The following is a 17516-nucleotide window of genomic DNA, read 5'->3' on the forward strand; positions in this document are numbered from 1 at the left end:
GTACAAAAAGGACCCAGAGCTTAAGGAGAACCAGATTAATGGGGCTTCATTTCTCTGTTTGAAGTGGAGGTAGGTCCATGCCCGGCTGCCCTATGTCCTGCTGTAAATTCTCTTGCAAGAATCACAGACATGCAATGCAAGCTTGTTTGAGAGTCAGCATCATAAAATTTTCTCAAGCTACAAGAACTTGAAAAGCAAATTAATTCATGCAAACGTATATGGGACAATTTCCCTCCCAGATACCTCTCATTCTTCTTCTCAATACCCAGTATTTTCTGTTGTACAGTAGTTTTAACATGCCACTAATCAAACTTTTATAAACATGTATTTATGTAGTACATGAGTTCAACTCCTGTAAGCTCTTTTATCCATGACCAGCTGATGTACTTTTTTTTTTCCTTTTATGACCAGCAACATGTTTGCCAGCATTTTCTTAATTAAGAATTATTTTGCATATACTAATATGCTTTTACAACAATAAATGAGAATACCATACCTGGAAACAGGATCCCTCTTCACACTTTGGAATAAGCACTGTGCCTTTCCTCATGCCACGGCAGAGCAGGGCACTGACAAGTTGAGCATTTAGAGATCAGAAGTTGCATCAGTGGATAGAGTCTCCTGGCTGCCACAGAGTCAGAACAAAGGCAGAAAATACCTTCTCAGATATGTGGTTTCTCTTCATACAGCAAGTTTTGCCAGTGGCAAAATAACTTCCTACAACTATGCCTAGATCATCTGCAGACAACCCCTTTATTTGAGCAATTCCTGCAGAGGGAATGGGCAATTTTTAGGAAGAGGAAAATTGTAACCAATTGCTATGATGCTTTCGGGACTAGTCCCCAGGAATAATAGGTCTAGAGACAGTGATGAGTTTCAAATATCTCTATAGCAACTACATTTATTAAAAAAAAAAAAGAGAAGTAAAACCTTTCTGCATCATATAAATAGCAGTTTCTGTCTTGTGCAGTTAGAAGGGATTTTATGTTGACTGCTGCATGCCCATCACTGCTGCTTCTTTAAAACCAGTGCTTGCATCTTCTGCCTACAAAGAAAAATAGTGTCTGGCTACAGAGGCAAATTAAGTTTTTACACTGGTCTCCATACATTAGTAATGTTTCTGCTAGGTAAAGAAACAGTGCAATTTAAGTATAATTTATAAAACATGACTAGTTTATAAATTAGAAGAGAGAATTTTTTTTCCTAAAAAAATTACAGCAGAATATAGTGAATAGCAGACATCTGCATAAATACAACAGCATTCAAGTGAATCAAACCCCAATTCTCTTCTTTCCCCAGCTGACTGAAGAGTGGAGTATTTCTTTTCTCACCTACAATATAATGCATTAAAACCAAACCTTCACTTTATCAGTGCTGCGTTTTTCCTAGTTCACACGGACCTAAATTTGTGCACCCTCTCACGGAGCAAACTTACAGGAAATTGCATTTATGGTAACACAAGTATTATGAATAATAAGCAGTTTTCCCAGCTCCATACTGATGTAGACAGGATATTTCCAGAGCTCAGCCTCACCTAAGGACCACCTTGTCAAGCAGTGACTTTAGAACCTGCAAGTATGGAAGTTGTGAGCTGAGCTGGTGGCTGAATTTCTGGGGAAGCACCAATCCAGCACACGGAGCAGCACTCACAGCAGATCAATACACTGTACCGATCTGCAGGGCACAAACTGTTTTCCCTTCGTGGCAGCTCCTACTAGAAATCTTTGATCAGAAGCAGAAAAAGGAACTACAACTGCAATTAAAGCCATAAGGGGGAAACAAAAGATTTCAGTCACAGGAGATTTAGGAGCAGCTATTCAAGCCAGGTTGTATAGCTGAGCACATGTGGTTCACAGAAGAAAAGGGCCCACTTTAAAAAAAACTCAAGGTGCTTTTAAAGAAGGCTGGATTCTACAGTTATGCCTACTGCACACCACTGAGGAGATTCAGCTCTCCCACACAGGCTTGCTAAACTCTGTAGCTGAACTGACTCAAACTAGAGATTACTGCCATGGGCAACAAGTAACCTGATGGGTCCAATTCAGTTCTCTGATTTTGGAGTACAAAAATGTTTTCAAAAGTATCCTCAATGAGGGAATTCACACTCATATAAACACACACCAACCCCTCTTTGGAGTATTTTTGTGGTTTGGCTTTTGTTTTTGTTCTTTTTTTCATTCACACATTCATTTTTAAAATATATATCCACCTGTAAGCTTTGGGTTCAGCTACTTCTATCATCCCTGAGTACTGTACCACTTCACTGCAACAAAAAAGGAGGAATTTGATCCAGGACAGAAGATCTATTTAAAGAAGTATTCCCTAGTGAAAATATTTGTTTTAGAAATTACAAAAAAAATATTTCTAACATTTCCAGCATATATAGTAACTTTGGTCTAAAGAAACAAAAAAATTTTGGTTTGAATTTTGCAATACAGAAACATACAATAACTTAAGAACAGATGTCAAATGGACATACCCAGAGTATTAAATAAGTTCAGGTCCAGCTCGAAAAGTATCTGCATTGGCTGAGAGCTTATCACAGCCTCATAAATTATTTATTGCACCTCTGTGAGTTTTGAAGTCTATTCTGATACTTGATAGCTAAAACAGGTCCATAAGCCCCTAACCTAAAAGGAATTTTTTGCTTCTAATAGCCACTCTGCCCTGGAAAGAGCTGGAATAAAAAACACAAGTAGATCTGTCATCACTGCCTTGTATGGGTCTACAAGATTTTGGAAATATAGTTGCATCTGAATAAACTACTTTGTAGTTAAACTAGATGACTTTTCAATTTATTTTATAAATAACTTGTAGATCACATTTTGAAGCAAGCAAAGTAAAATGGTAACTGTTGAACAAGTAAATTCAATCTTACAAATTTTCAGAAATCAGTGAACAACTTAAGTTCTGGAAAAACTATTTTTTAAATTTAAGAAGTGTTTAAATATTTTTCACCTTTCAATATGATCCTAAACATCAGCATATCTTTTAATATATTCTCAGAGCTGTACAAAATACAGAAGGAATGCAGACTGCATTTTCAAAAACCAAACAATATAAAAAGAACCCAGAGACTAACAATCTGCATTCAGACAATTATTTTTTCATTTTTCAATAAAATAAAGCTTCAAGAAATTTGGTTTGAAGGATGAGCATTCTTATTTGTTTTCATCTCTGCTACTTTTAGGAGGCTGAGCCTCCCTTATGAGGTTTTATCCTTTGGGTTGGGGTTTCTTCCTAGGTTTTTTGGTTAATTTCTGGTTCATTAGTTTGTTTCTATACACTTCCATACATAGTATATGGCTTCACAGCACAAGAAATTTCTGTTCAGCAAGACAGATTGTTTGCAATGGGTAATCTATACTACTGTCTTAAACCATTCCAAATGCTGTTTTTAGACCTCAGATTGATGTTTTCACAGTTACTTTGATTCAATAATTATCAGTGGAATTCCTTTTTACCATTATTTCTTATGTGGCCCCAAAAGCAGTAAAGGCTATAAAGCTGTAAAGGAAAAAATTATTTTAAAAACTTCAATACCAGAAGATGGAAACCAATGAACACTAACATTAACCAGGAGACCCAAAACCAAGAGATCTGGATTTTTGCTAGGAGCGTGATAATAGAGTAACAAATAACCAATTAGTCTGCTAAAGGCACTCCAATATTTTCTTCTATTTATTCCAAAATTGTATGTGTTTATAGAAGGAAGCTATTTCCAGCACTTACTCCCTTTCACAGCTGGTATTCCTATCCCAGGCATTCTCTTCAGATTGCTTTCCTCAAGTACTCCCGGCATAAAAATATTATAGAGCAACAGAAGTCCTCTTCATGAGAAAAATTATGCTCAGGAAACCAAATTTATCTTTTAATCATATAATAACTTGTACACTCATTTAGTTATTTTAGCAAAAGTCACTAGGAATCTAGATATTACCAAAAACAAACCAACCACTGTATTTGCTAAAAGAATTGTCACAATTGTTTTAAGAAAACTTTTTGCAGCATGTAAAAAAGCAATTAGCTGTATGTTTAATTACTCTCTTAATCAGATTCATTTGCCTAGTGTGTCTATATTACTTAGCTTTGTATATCTTGCAGCTCAAGATCAGGAGTCTGCTAAGCAGAGCAAAGGAAAAAACATTAATTTTTGGTAGCTTGGTCTATCACCAGCTCTTCAGCTTATGATAGCTATCAGAAAGATCATATGCGATAAGATAATGAGTTTGTTTTTCCAAGGAATTCAAGTAACACAAAGATAACAAAACCAAATTCATTATGCAAATTTAATCATTGTCTTTGCCTCACCTTCATGAACATTCTATCTCTAAAAATGCAGGGAGAAGAAAGAAAAGATATTTTACTCCTTTAAATATTGGAAGTTTCTCAAAAATCACAACACTGACCCCACTTGAACCATTTATTTTGTCAAACATTGGTTGTCTGGGCCATACCTAAAGCTGGAGCCCTCTTGGAGCCCCTGGGAACAACATTCTTGCATGGTGCCAGTAGACAGAACCCAGCTTCCAGCTCCTCCAGGGCACTCTTACATATACACAGGTCTACCCACATGTGTTGGTGATTTGGAAAGACAAGTGCCATCACCCCAAATATTCCCCACTTCCTCTTTCTCCCACTTTATACACTGAGCATGAGGCCATTTGGTCTGAAATATCCCTTGGGTCAGTTGGGGTCATCTGTCCTGGCCGTGTCTCCTCCCAGCCTCCCATGCACCCCCAGTCTCTTCACCAGCGTGGCAGCTCATAAAGCAGAAAAGGCCTTTGCTCTGTGCAACCCCTGCTCAGCAATAACAAGAACATCTCTGTGTTATCAACTCTCTTCAGCTCAAATCCAAAACACAGCCCCATACCAGCCACTGGGAAGAGAATTAACTTTACCCCAGCCAAAACCAGCACTCCATCTCAAAAATTTAGTCACATGCCATATCCTTTCCTCTGCTCAATTGAGCTCCATAGGTTCATGTTACTGACTGAAGCCCCCATTGATTTACCAATTATTAAACAGAAGAGCATTGAACTGCTTCCTCATTTAACCTGGAGGAAGGAACAGCTGCTCCAAAAGTTCAGACCCAAACCACACCTGTAGCTAGCATGGAAGTGATTCAGCCTTGTGAGCTAAGAAATCAACATGGTAGAAGCAATAAGCATGAGGGTCAATAGAATAGTTATTTTAGTTGTGTAACTTTTCAGGCCTCCACTATTTTTCCTTTCCTCCTATACATTCTCACATTTGAAGTGATCTGAAAACATGATGTATTGCAGACTGTTTTCAGAACTAAAATGTGACCGCATATGCAAAATAGGTATGCACACTGGCAAGAGAGTCAAAGATGGAAGGATCACACTCATCTTTCTCACAGAAACTAAAATATATGATGAGATTTATGCAGTTCATTTTAGCAAGTTCAGTTTAAAGCATTCATAAAAACCCTCCTCAGACAGTTAAAAATCTGCAAATGTTTAAAGAAACATTATGCTCAAAACTCCAAGTACTAAAAATACAAAGATAAGAAAAAAGCCAATATTTTACTTAATGATTCTACTGTTTCACTGCATGTAATTGCAACTTGGATGACCATGCAAGATGTGACCACAGTTTGTACTGCTTATTTCCCTTAGTTTTATTAGCCCTCCTTTCCTTAGGGTTTCAGTGATCCTGAAAGTAATACTTGACTTCTCCAGGGAAGATCTTATTAGTGCTTCTACAGAGTTGGATTTTTGTACAAACTGTTCAGTTAATCCTCCCTTTCACTTAGGCAATAGCAAACAGTGTAATGGAAACATAGAACCACAAATCCTACTGCCTGGAAATTCTTTTCAGATATTGAGCTCTTTTAATCACTTCTTTTAATAATGACCACATGCAATATAGGTGCACAAATGTTAAGTATAACAAAAATAATTTGTGAACCCATTCTTGAGTAAATATTGATCATATGATATTTGTACATGAAACCTTTTTCTTGCAAGAATATTTTAGTTCAAATAACTGTTGAAAGTACCACAAAAATTGTATAGCATGGAGGAAAATACCAATAAATAGTACCACTGACATCCAGAATAATAGTAATGATTTTTCTAGCCCATATATATTGCACATAAAACCTCACACTGCAGTCTTTCTACTTATTTAGGTCAAGAATTTGTATTCCAAATTGATTATAATGTTGTATATAGTGCCAGTATTAAAATTTCTCACACTACATACAATGTGTTCTAGGATAAATAATACTTTCATTTATTTTACATAGCTATATGTGAGAAAATAGAGCATATGAGATAATTTTCTGATTTTTAAGAACTCTTGGCAAGGTAATCTTTCTGTTCAAGTTTTACCTGTCAGTTTGGAAGGAAAATAATATTCCTTTTTGGTTGCTTTTTCTTAATGTCAAGATTCTTCCAAGGAACAAACTTCTAGAGAAGAATGATTACTCTTTTTCCCCTATTCCTTTTCTGATGAGTAATTTCATTAATATTTCATCTGAAGTTGCCTTTTTTGTATAGCAAAAGCATCCTCCCAAAGAGGCCTTACAATATTTCTCCTGCTAGAAATTTAAGACAGATTATTTATTGTGTATGCTGTTTTTTAAGAATACCCTCTTTCAGCATTTTTTTTAAATTGGGCATTGTTTGCCCTCTGTTCACAAATTCAGTTACCCTTCCTTAATATGGAATAGTCTTTTACATTATTTCATGTTGCAGTGTTTTCTTCCTGCTGATTTTTGCTTGGCTTGCTTATTTAAGTATTCCTGTCATCTTTTGATGATGTGTCAGCAGGTCTTATCATGGAGGGAGGAAAAGAGTCAAGAAGTAAAAAGTAGCTTCAGTCCCCATTTTGAATTAAGTTAAGGTGCAGACTTCTTGTTTTCTTGCCAAGACTAAAGCTTTTTAGTAGGAGCTCAAACATAAGAGGGTCATTCCTCACTAGAACAGCTGAAACATCATCATTCTTGCATGGCATCAGCTGCAAAGAGAGCTAAGAAGAGGCAGCTAAACAGAGTTTATGAGTAAATACTGGGTGACAGGCAGATGCTGACACAGTCAGCCAGGTTTTCATTTTCATATCCCAAAATAAGTCTGTGAACATGGCTATGTACAGATAGGTCCCAGAAGTCATTAATTCAGTCAATATTGATATTTGAATAAAAGATTTCACCCAAGACACTGATATTCTCATAAGACACAAAGAACTATTATCCTAAGTTAGTATGAAATGATGAGTGCAAACAAGCACATTTTTGATACGGGTGTCTTTCATTATGTCTAAAAATAACACAATGCTGAGTTCATGTTTACAGTAGGCCTCAGCATTTCAGTCCCCAGGCAATTTACTGTCTGCAGTTATAGCTAGACCTGCTCTTAAAAACAAAGTGTACTCTTGCTCCTCATCACCACCTCAGATGTCAAGCTACCCTATCTCTCAGACTCTCTGCTAGCTAAAGATTTCAACAAATCCTTCTCTATAATTGTCACTGATGCTGCACACATATCATCACAACACAAGCTGAATTTCTGTCTTGTTTCTCATTTCCCAGGCTGGCCTCTTTCTATTCTCAGGTCTAACTTCGTTTCATTACAAGGACTTAGGAGTGAACATTAGACAACATGTCCTGCTGAAGAGCTGAGATGACCTAGAAGTACTGACTCACCAGGTTTTCTTGTCAATGATGATTGCTCAGTGATGTCAGCCTCTTCTTCTGGAGAAAGTGTTTCACTCTGAACAAAACCTGTGACATCATATATTTATGTGACTTCCTCTAGGACACCATCTGCTGCCCACTCTTTGACATGCTGGTGGAAATATGGAGCTGGACTTCTAAAACCTGTTTGAAAAACAGAAAAGGAGGCACTGTGATTCTATATCTTGCTAGGACACACAAATGTCACTACCCACTAAGCATGTATCTCCTTCTACTACTGCTTTGAGAGAGTTTAACAAAAGGTGAATTTCTTCTTTCCAAAGGCTGTTTGGAGACCAAAAAATTCCAAAGAAATTGATCATGAAACAAACAATGTGGTGATAAAAGACCATCACAAAGGATATGGGAGCAATTTAGCAGAGCTGTTCCTGGGTAGATAAGAAGAATGGGAAGTTGCAGCTGATGTATTTGTGTAGCTAAATCCAGGGTGTAAATCACAGATAAACTTCTAAGAAGAGGAAGAACTGTACAAGTTTTGCAATCCTATGAAAAACAGACCTTACATTGAGGCGCATTGAGGCAAAACCTTTTTAAGAGTCTTCATTCAACCAGTCTCTGCCAAACTGTAGATCTCAGGTGTTTAATTTTCTGCTACTTTCTCCCGCTGTTGTGATGCTTAAGTGTTTTTCTTTCACCCAAACAGGTAATTTTGGAAGAAGGCTTTAGAGAGAAACCCAACAGAGAAAGAAAAACCATTAAAATCCTGGACATTCATGTAATCAAAGAAATTTCTCCGTGGAGATGGTCACATATGTAGCCTGGCATTTCTCACTCCAGTTTTTTTTTTTTTTCAAAGCTTTATTGCTTCTGTTACCTCTACCTCTTATTTAATTTCTCTTATTCAGTGTGCCCTCTAGACTTGTTAACAGTATAAAGGTATATCTGCTACCCCCCAGATGCTGATATTTCTGGTACAATGCTTCTTTTGCTCATTGTTGGCTCTGCTTTGCCTAGTTTGATTATAAGTACATATCAGACCTGCTGTTACTACAGAACAGTAAAATCAGTGAAGACCCAAAAAGCAGTACAATGTATGTGCTGTTACCCAAATGACTGTGGGTACAGAAATTAGCAACTAAATCAGACCCTGGGACTTATAAATTTTCTATCAAAAAGAGTCATTGGAGTCTGATCTCCAAGATAGTCTTGCCATTCTGGACAGGTGGCTCAAGCCATTTTAATTTTTATTTAATAGATATACAGATGAAACAAGGGTTACATAGCAATGCCTTGGATCAAAATACAGTGACTCCCAACACAGAAATTTTAAGTGTCTTAACGAAAATATTACAGGCCAAAAAAGTTTCCCTGCCATATTGGTAGCATTTCCCTTTTTGGGGGTTTGACAGAAAACAGAAGAAATTTTTAACTAAGCATTTAATAAAAACCCTCTGTAAACTGTTCACAGAATGCAGAAATTTCTTTCTTTGAATTTAATAGCTGACAGACAAAAAAATCTTGGTGAGCAGGAAGATAAAGTAGTCTGATAGGTTGCTAGCGGTCAGATTATTATAATCTGAAAAATTACATTCTGGTGAGGGTTATCCTAAATTTCTGTGGGAATTTTCCATTCTGCAGAGATGAACTTGCCAGACACCTTCAGTGTATCATTGCAGGTATCTACTGTTGAGGCTACTGTATATCTACTACACATTTTTGCCAAGAATACTCAGAAGAACTAGCAAGATACTAGCAGATAAAAATGGATCACGAAGATCTGAAACACGTTCTACTACATTTACAATAAAACGTTTCATTTTGGCTTGGATTATTCCTTCTCTAAAGCCAAATTAACACAAAAATAATAGCATGCCTTTAGTCAGCTAATACATTCTGAGTTATTGCATTAGATGTCACAGTCATTTAGAGGAACAGTACAATTCTGGTCTTGGTGGACTTCGAAATGGATAGCTTAAGGGTGAATAAGTTCCTTCTAGCTCATCATACACAGACACAGTTCCATTTTTCCTGATGGTTGTTAAAGGTGACAAATAGAATGACTGTTGGCAGTTGTTCTGTGGGGAACAGCACTCCATTCCCCATAGAACAAGAATCAAATTCAGAATATATGCAATAAAAGAATGTTGCCTAAGTGTGCTACTGAGTTTGACAGGTTAAAACAATCTCAGTAGGATAGCAAGGACAGCGCAAAACAAAACAGATTTCATAAAGGTGTCTACAGGGCCTAGGGACTATATTGTTCAAGTGACAGAAGTGATGGAAAATTACCATACTGCTTCCCTACAGCAAAAAAAGTTCAGCACCTGCCTCCCCCACACCCTGGTTCCTAAGATAATAACTGCTGTATAAAGACATTGTTATAACACGAACTCCCATGTTCAGGATAAAGATGGGATGGCTAACTGTTGGCCTGTAAAAGTGGACTGTATGTTGCATACTGAATTTGCAAGACATCAGGGTTGAGCTGTAGCATTGTGTGTTTTAAGGTATTTATACAGATTTTGTTGTAAAGTTGGTTATTTTTTGTAAGTTGAGATGATGGTTTGATCCTTGGTTCCCCCCATGTTCCTCCCTCACAATAGTTTGTCCCTGAGTTGTTTCTCCCTTGTTTTCCGGCCAGTGGCCTGTCAGTCAAGGTAACCGATCCCCTAGTCCTTCCCTTTATGTCCTTATAAGTCTACCTCCTCCCTCCTGGTGCTGCCCAGTTTCCCTGTCCATCATTGTAACCACCCCCCACTTTGTTTCGAGAACCTTCTATGTCAGTTATCCCTTACTTGAGATATGATTTGTCTCCTGAGCCTTTTCCCTCCCCTGTGCAATTCTTATTGGTTCAGTTTTGTCCCACGCTCCTCCCCTGGGCTTCGTTTATTGGTTCCCTTGTGTCTTCTCTTGTCATGCCCATCCCCTTTATCAGTGCCTCCTCGAAGGGTCTTTCTCTGACACAGTCGCTGGTCCCGCCTAGGACAATGAAGCGCCTTGGCGTTCCACATGAGTGTCCGCTCTCTCCTTCCTTCGCCTCAGAACTTCATAGCCATGCTCTCACCTGTGCCACCCACGCCGCAGATGGCGCCACTACCCGGGGTTCTTGCGAAGAACCTGGGAGTGGCAGAATTCGTGGTCGCCTCCGGCCACTCCGGGAGCAGCTAGCCGGCGTATGCCCAGCTCCTGTGGCTGTGAGGCAGGCTGCACTGAGCCTTGTCTAGCTTTATCTGTTGAACCTTTTCTTGACCTGCCTGCAACCTCTTCTTTATTTTATATGCACTAACAGCACTTTTCCCCAAATGATCAGGCTAATTTTTTTATCTGTGTGTCCTGGTTCAGGGATAGCCAACCTAGGACACTTATCTTCTACAGTACAATCATAGTTTTAGACAGGTAGAAATAACGAGTTCCATCTAGAATGAGACATTCATGGATAACATAATACAGAAAAACAGACCTGGTGTAACTGCAGTGAAGAAACACAGTGGAGCAGAGAGGAGTACAGGCATGAGAAAATAAAAGATGGTCTGGAACTGAAATCCTGCAACTATGAACTCAACAATGGTCACTAAAAGGAAAGCTGGCTTGCAACTGAACAAAAAGGGGTATAGGAAATAAAGTCATATCCAACACAATATGTTATTTTCACCAAAGGCTGAGGAGCCCCTGTAGCACCTTCACCAACACCAGAATGAAACCACTGGAGGTATGTCCTAGAAGTATCAGGAAGCTTATCAGCTTGTGCATTTAAACTCTTTTTTGCATTATTAATATCATTATTATTAAACTTTTCTGCATACATGTACTAATTGCATTTGGACTAGTAATGGCTCTAGGATTAGACTGTTAAGATATCAGTTGCATTAGAAATAAATTCCTGGGTTTATGTGAGATGTCTCATTTCTGCCCACAGACAAAGTCTGGGGGAGAACAATAGTTGGCATTTCTACCTACACAGTAGCTTTGAAAAGAAAAAAATTAAACAAATGCAAAGGAAAGGTCATCTTCTGAAGAGCAGTTGTATCTAACTTAATTATTCAGTAACACTTAATAAAAAAGGGAAAGCAGTTATTCAAGTGTTTTTCTTACTCTCCCAAATACTTCTCTAACTTTGTGTATAAATGAGACTATCTCTAATTTTGAGAACACAGTATTTTGTTCTCCTTTGTGGTATACTGGTTTATTTTCAAACAAGTTGAGGAAAACATTATAAAAACCTTCAGATGCCAGAATGTTGGTCAGTATGTCAGAAAACCTACTACTCTTGCTACTAAGATTAGGTCTATTTTGTCTAAATATATTTGTTCACGTTTTGTACTTATTTCTTCTAATGTCAAGACTGTTCATCACCCAAAAATTATCTTCACTACTCATGATGTTTACCAATATAAAAACTTCAGTGACTATTACCATACTTTTCAGCTTTTATTTTGCCAAGCTAGAAAGCTTTTTTAACTTTCCCATTGAGAGAAACCTTATTTTTCCATAAGATCATTAATGCTTCTTTTTACTCATTTCAGTTAGGCTCCATCTGTCTAGGACATGAGTAAGAACTGATAGTCTATCAATCTTAAATGTTAATCCTTAAGTGTTTGTCTTGTCCCTTATACAATTAGATTTACTGTTTAATAACATCATCCTTTAGTTCCTTTTGGTCACAGTCCAGCTTCTTTTCCACCTGCTGCTCTGCACACTTTCTTGAGGATCAGTCAGCAGATTGCAAGAGTATATTGAGCAGTACATTTTAAAAGTGTACTTTTTATGCCTTAAGAAATCATTACATCACTTACGAAAATATTAAATATTATCTGTCCCAACCTCACATTCAGAGGAACCTGGCTTGAAAGCTCCTTTTATTTTGATCATTTCCCTGTAACACTTCCTGTTTAATCTGTTTCATACATAAGATAGGAGATAAAATATGGAAGTTCACAGTTTCCAATCTTAATCTGACTACTGCTTTCCCATGCATCACTATGTCAAATTCGTTGAAATCTATACATATGAATTATCTGCAGTTTCTTTTGACTGGCAAATCATCCTTCCAGTCAATGAAAAGCATCAGGTCAGCTGGCACTACAAAAATATTCCAGCTTGAACTTTTGTGATAGCCTGCTTTTCAGCTTCTTCCATTAATCCAAAAATTAACTTCCTGCAGCTGAAGATCTTGCATCTCACTGACCTCAAAGCAAACAATTCCATAGCACACTATTTGACTTGTCTTCCTATATTATTACAGGCTGAATAGAAAGTGATCACCAGCTTTATGTTGATATCTGTAATTGAAGAGCTACACCACTCCACCAAATCCATAATCTGTGTGATTCTATACACAGTTCTTTAATACCAGGAGGCTTTAACCAACACTGAAAAGCAAAGACATTAACTAAGTAGTTATTTAATGGGCATTTTTACAACAACAAACTGGAGAAGAGTCTGTCTGTAGATGAAATTGCTATTTCAGCAGTATAGCATCCTTTTCACATCACCTTTTATCCCTGTACCCATATCAGAACTGTATGCTTTAAAAATTTCAGGTGAAGAAACTGACTATTTCCCCAAGCATTTAGCTGACATTCTGAGCACTCTTGAGTTTCCTGCCTAGCTGATTTGCTTCATCTGTATAATCAAAAGCTGAAAGTGCCTGTATGATCCTGTAAAATAAAGCAGCCCAAACCACTCATCTTCTAAACTGTTAAAGGCAGTTCTAGCATTAACCAGAAATCTTTAAAATTATTCCCGGCCTGGATACAGTTCAGACACTAGCACAGGATGGGGACAATTATAAAATCTGCAGTTACCTAGTAGCTGGTAGCCTCATGTTTCTTAGGAAGTTTCAAAGTAGCACTGCAGGCTACTCCATGTCAATTACTTGGTATCGGGGCTCAGAAACATTCCTGGGCATGCCTAACTTATTTGTCTAAGTGTACATACACACAGCCTGGGCCTTCAGCTGAGGAAATCTTATACTGCAAATTAAAAACCAGATGTAAACAGATCTCTTCAGCCTTTAATGTAAACAGAACAAGAAATCAGTTTGTAATTCCTTATTTCTCCTTTTTCTCACTCTGGAAACACAGGGATTAACAGACTGCGCCAGGAAGAATTACTCTTTGCCACCGGAAGTTATAACCCCAAATACACCCAAACCCCAAATACATTTATAGGTATTTTATCTAAGAAGCTATTCTCAGACAAACTCACATTAACCAAATCTGTTTCTTTTCACACCTTCAATTGGAATCATGAAATCATAGCATCAGTATGGCTGGAAAACATTTTCAGGATCATGAAATCTCTAACCTCAGCAACTAAATGTACACCAGAGACCTGACACTTCGATGTCTTAATGGCCCTGGCCAGTTTTTTTTCTGGGGTCAGCTCCCACGTTATAACCCCCAGAGTCTACTTCATCTCAGCCCTGGGCTGCAGTCATAGAGGAGTACCAGCCCCCAGCTCTACCATACAAGCCATGGGTTCCAACCCTGACCTGTGCAATGGCTTGCCAGCCTGACCTCCTGTCTGCCTTATCACCACAAACCCAGCAGGAAGTCTCAGCTGTTGCTTCAGCTTGTCTGTGAGCTCTGATCTGCCCTGCTTGCTTGATCCAGGTCCTCAGCTGGCCACACCATCACATTCAGTTTCCCACCCCCTAGGGAGCAGACAGCCCCTGCTGCTCACTGGAAGTGTTGCATGTGTAATTAATTTCTTGTTAAAGAACAGATTTTAATTTTTTTCCAACAATTCTTTTGAAGTTCTGTGACATACACATTAAGCATTTGACTTCACAAGGTCAAGGTAGCTACATCAGTCACATCAATCGGCTACATCAAAACACAGATTTTCAGCCTAGAAAAATGTTGCCACTGGAGTTCCTAGTAGTTGTTTTAGGGAAAAGTCTTATTTACTATTTCCACTCATGGCCTTTGCTGGAGGAGTAGTTATATGTGCTAAAGACTTGGACTAGTGGCAGAGTTGACAAGGATACAAAGGAAAACAGGAATATGCTGGTGAAAAATAAAAAAGACAACCTGAAAAACTGGACTAGTACAAGCTGAATGAGATCTAACACAACCAAACAAGCATAGGAAGACAGAAGCTTCCCACATGAACTTCTACTATAAGCACACATCAGTTGAATATGAAAAAGGAGAGACCTTAATGGACTAATCCAGTGTCTGGTGGCTGCACAGCAATTTTATGAAATATCTCTTTAGAGTAAAAACATGAACAAAAGTAGCCTGACTCTCTTGTGACCAGAGTGCATTTGATGAATATCTACAATTCATTCTCCATCTGAATTAAAACATGAGACTGTTCCTCATTATAGCACTGATGATCTTATGCTACAGCCAGTTTGAGATGGTTTTTTGCCTCAAGAAAAACATTTAGCTCACTCCCCCCACTGATGGCATGACAGCACTAATCAAAACCACAGGCAAAGCACATACTTTATGAACAGTCATTGCTATGGCTTGTTTGAGAAATGGTAAGCTAGTCACTTTTCTATCCTGTCCTATGCTTAACTAAATGCAAACATAAGAAAGGAAGTTTCAAGGCCAGCCTGAATTATTTTGTGTTTTCTGGTCAGGCCTTCCCCCCCCCCCCCCCCCCCCCTTCATTTAGACATCAATAAAACAGTTGTGAATGCCTGACTTGTTCTATTTCCAGCAGGTGCACTCCAGACTCATTGCAAGGCTTTTCACTTCAAAAATGTTTTTTAACACAACATTGCTGCTTTACCATCTGCCTGAGTGACAAATCCCAGATAAACAGCTTCATTGGGACACTCTCTGTCCCTTTACATCCAATCTATGCTAAACTTCTAGGGGCAGTTTTAAGTATCTTCAGCCCAAAACCAAACACTACAGCTTGTACTGTATGGAACACATTGAAAAGTTACATTGGAATATACAGTATGAGAAGGCCAGTACAGAGAAAGGAAAGTGAAAAATAGTTATGGCTTTGAGTATTTATTAAGAAGGACCAAAAAAACCCAGACAGCCTACAATCCAAGCCATGCTGCTTTTTCCATCTTACAATGGATATCATAAGCTGCAAGGCAGCAACAGGAATGAAAGTAGTGAGTCCTCTCCCTTGGAGGCAAGCTAGGAGTCTGAATGTTTTCTGTACTTCATAGCAAATGCTGAAAGAGCAAAGGTCCTTTACTGCCATCACCTGGCATAAATGAAACCAGAAAAAGAAACTTTTCAAGCAATACAGTCAAAACTCATTATAATGTGCTGTTACACAGATACAATGACAACACAGCCTGAGATTCTCATGAGAGTAGTCAGAGAAGCAGCGAAATTATAAAACAATGCCTCAAGAGAAATGCATATACCTTGATTCAACATCTGCACAATGAAACCAAGCATGATCTCTGCAAAACACAGACACCATTTCACACCTCAGAATGGCCAGGGCTTTCAGTCCTGGTGTACTCACAGAAGAATTAAACCTGAAGTTACCAAGTTGATAAGCAAAGAAAGCAAAACTCCAGAAGATTTATCATAATGAATGTCAGAACGGAAAGCAGAATGATCAGGTGTATCTGACACAAAGGCAGTGGTTCTGTAAAATCTCCATTTGTTGATTATGGTAAAAATTAGTTAAATATTATCACTATTTAGTTAAATATTATATTATTCTCTGTGTTCCAAACCATCACTAAAATACATGCAGGTGGTGTTTGGAGAGATTATTCAACAAAATGTTCTTATCTACAAACATATGCAATTTGTCAGTTCTTCAGTAAATCCCATACAGAAATATATCTTACAGCTTGGTGGGACATACATTGCTACAGCTGACACCAAGGAATGAAAGAGAGACCACAGTCACTGAATGCCCTTCATCCTCCACTGCATAATCATTCAGGATCAGGCTGAGCTGCTAAACATCGAAGATACACTAAAAACCAATAAGAGCTTCCTTACTTTAACAGGCCCCTCAAGCCATTTTTGGGTCAGAAATAAAGATTAATCAACCAACTTTGCATCACTTTTCAAAGATTTCTGTATCCACTTTTTTAACTCAACGCAGTGATTTAGTTCTAAAAAATATCCATTTGGTATATGGACCAGCTCTGTTGTTTGCTGTTCATATAAATCATTAAGGAGTTTTAAGACTCTCAAAGTAACCTCAAAGTAACATGGGGAAAAACATCCATAACTCTTTCAATTAGATGTGTGCTGTCAGGAGAGAAATATTTTCATAGCTTGATGTTCAATATATAGTCTTTTCTTATTCAATAAGGTAAAGAAAAATGACACTAAAAATGTTGATAATGCATTTCAAAGTCTGAGAGAATGAAAATTCAGAAAATTGAAAGAATAGAAAACTCAAAATATTGATTTAATACATTTCTCCATTTAAGTATGTATTAGCAAGGGAGGAAAGATGCATAATAACTGTCACTTTCATATTTCTTGAACACCTGGCAAAAGCTGTCAGCTGAGGCTTTGATTTTGAGCAATCAGTAAACAGGTTAGTACCTGTTTACTCCCAAGTTTACTGGATGCAATACTAGTTAAAAACCTGGGCATAAAATTCCTTGGTATAGATATTTAGGGCTCTTTCATATGAGATACCTATTCCTAATATTTTTTGTCTCTTTTCAAATATAGTCAAAAAGAGAAGTGAAGAACAAAAAATAAAAATCAGAGCGAAACATGGAAGCTCAATTCAAGTTTTAATCAAATCCTTGTGCCCACTTTTTGAAAATAGTTTTTGGCTGTAACACCTATCCCAGATCAAAAGTAACAGACTTCACTGACAGAAAACCCAGTATAATAAAGATATTACATGAGAGAAAAAACAATATGAAGCATAAGAATAGAAAAGGAGC

The 17516-nt window shown here is 37.7% G+C and overlaps 1 long non-coding RNA gene across 2 annotated transcripts in view; it reads right to left on the reverse strand.

Moving 5' to 3' along the window:
* Positions 1-307: 307 nt before the first annotated feature.
* LOC139592332 (uncharacterized) overlaps positions 308-17516 on the reverse strand; it is a 54397-nt gene continuing 37188 nt past the window's right edge. Inside the window, exons 5-7 of one of the 2 annotated variants that reach the window (XR_011679967.1) lie at positions 8222-8383; positions 7673-7846; positions 308-625 (exon numbers count right to left, since the gene is read on the reverse strand). This is a non-coding gene — a long non-coding RNA (uncharacterized lncRNA). Of the gene's footprint in view, positions 626-676; positions 1046-7672; positions 7847-8221; positions 8384-17516 lie in introns of those variants that run through there. The other variant, XR_011679968.1, reaches the window with a different exon arrangement.

This window comes from Agelaius tricolor, unplaced genomic scaffold (genome assembly GCF_023055355.1).
Source record: "Agelaius tricolor isolate 1412-34295 unplaced genomic scaffold, bAgeTri1.0.p SCAF_8, whole genome shotgun sequence".
Classification (NCBI taxonomy): Eukaryota; Metazoa; Chordata; class Aves; order Passeriformes; family Icteridae; genus Agelaius; species Agelaius tricolor.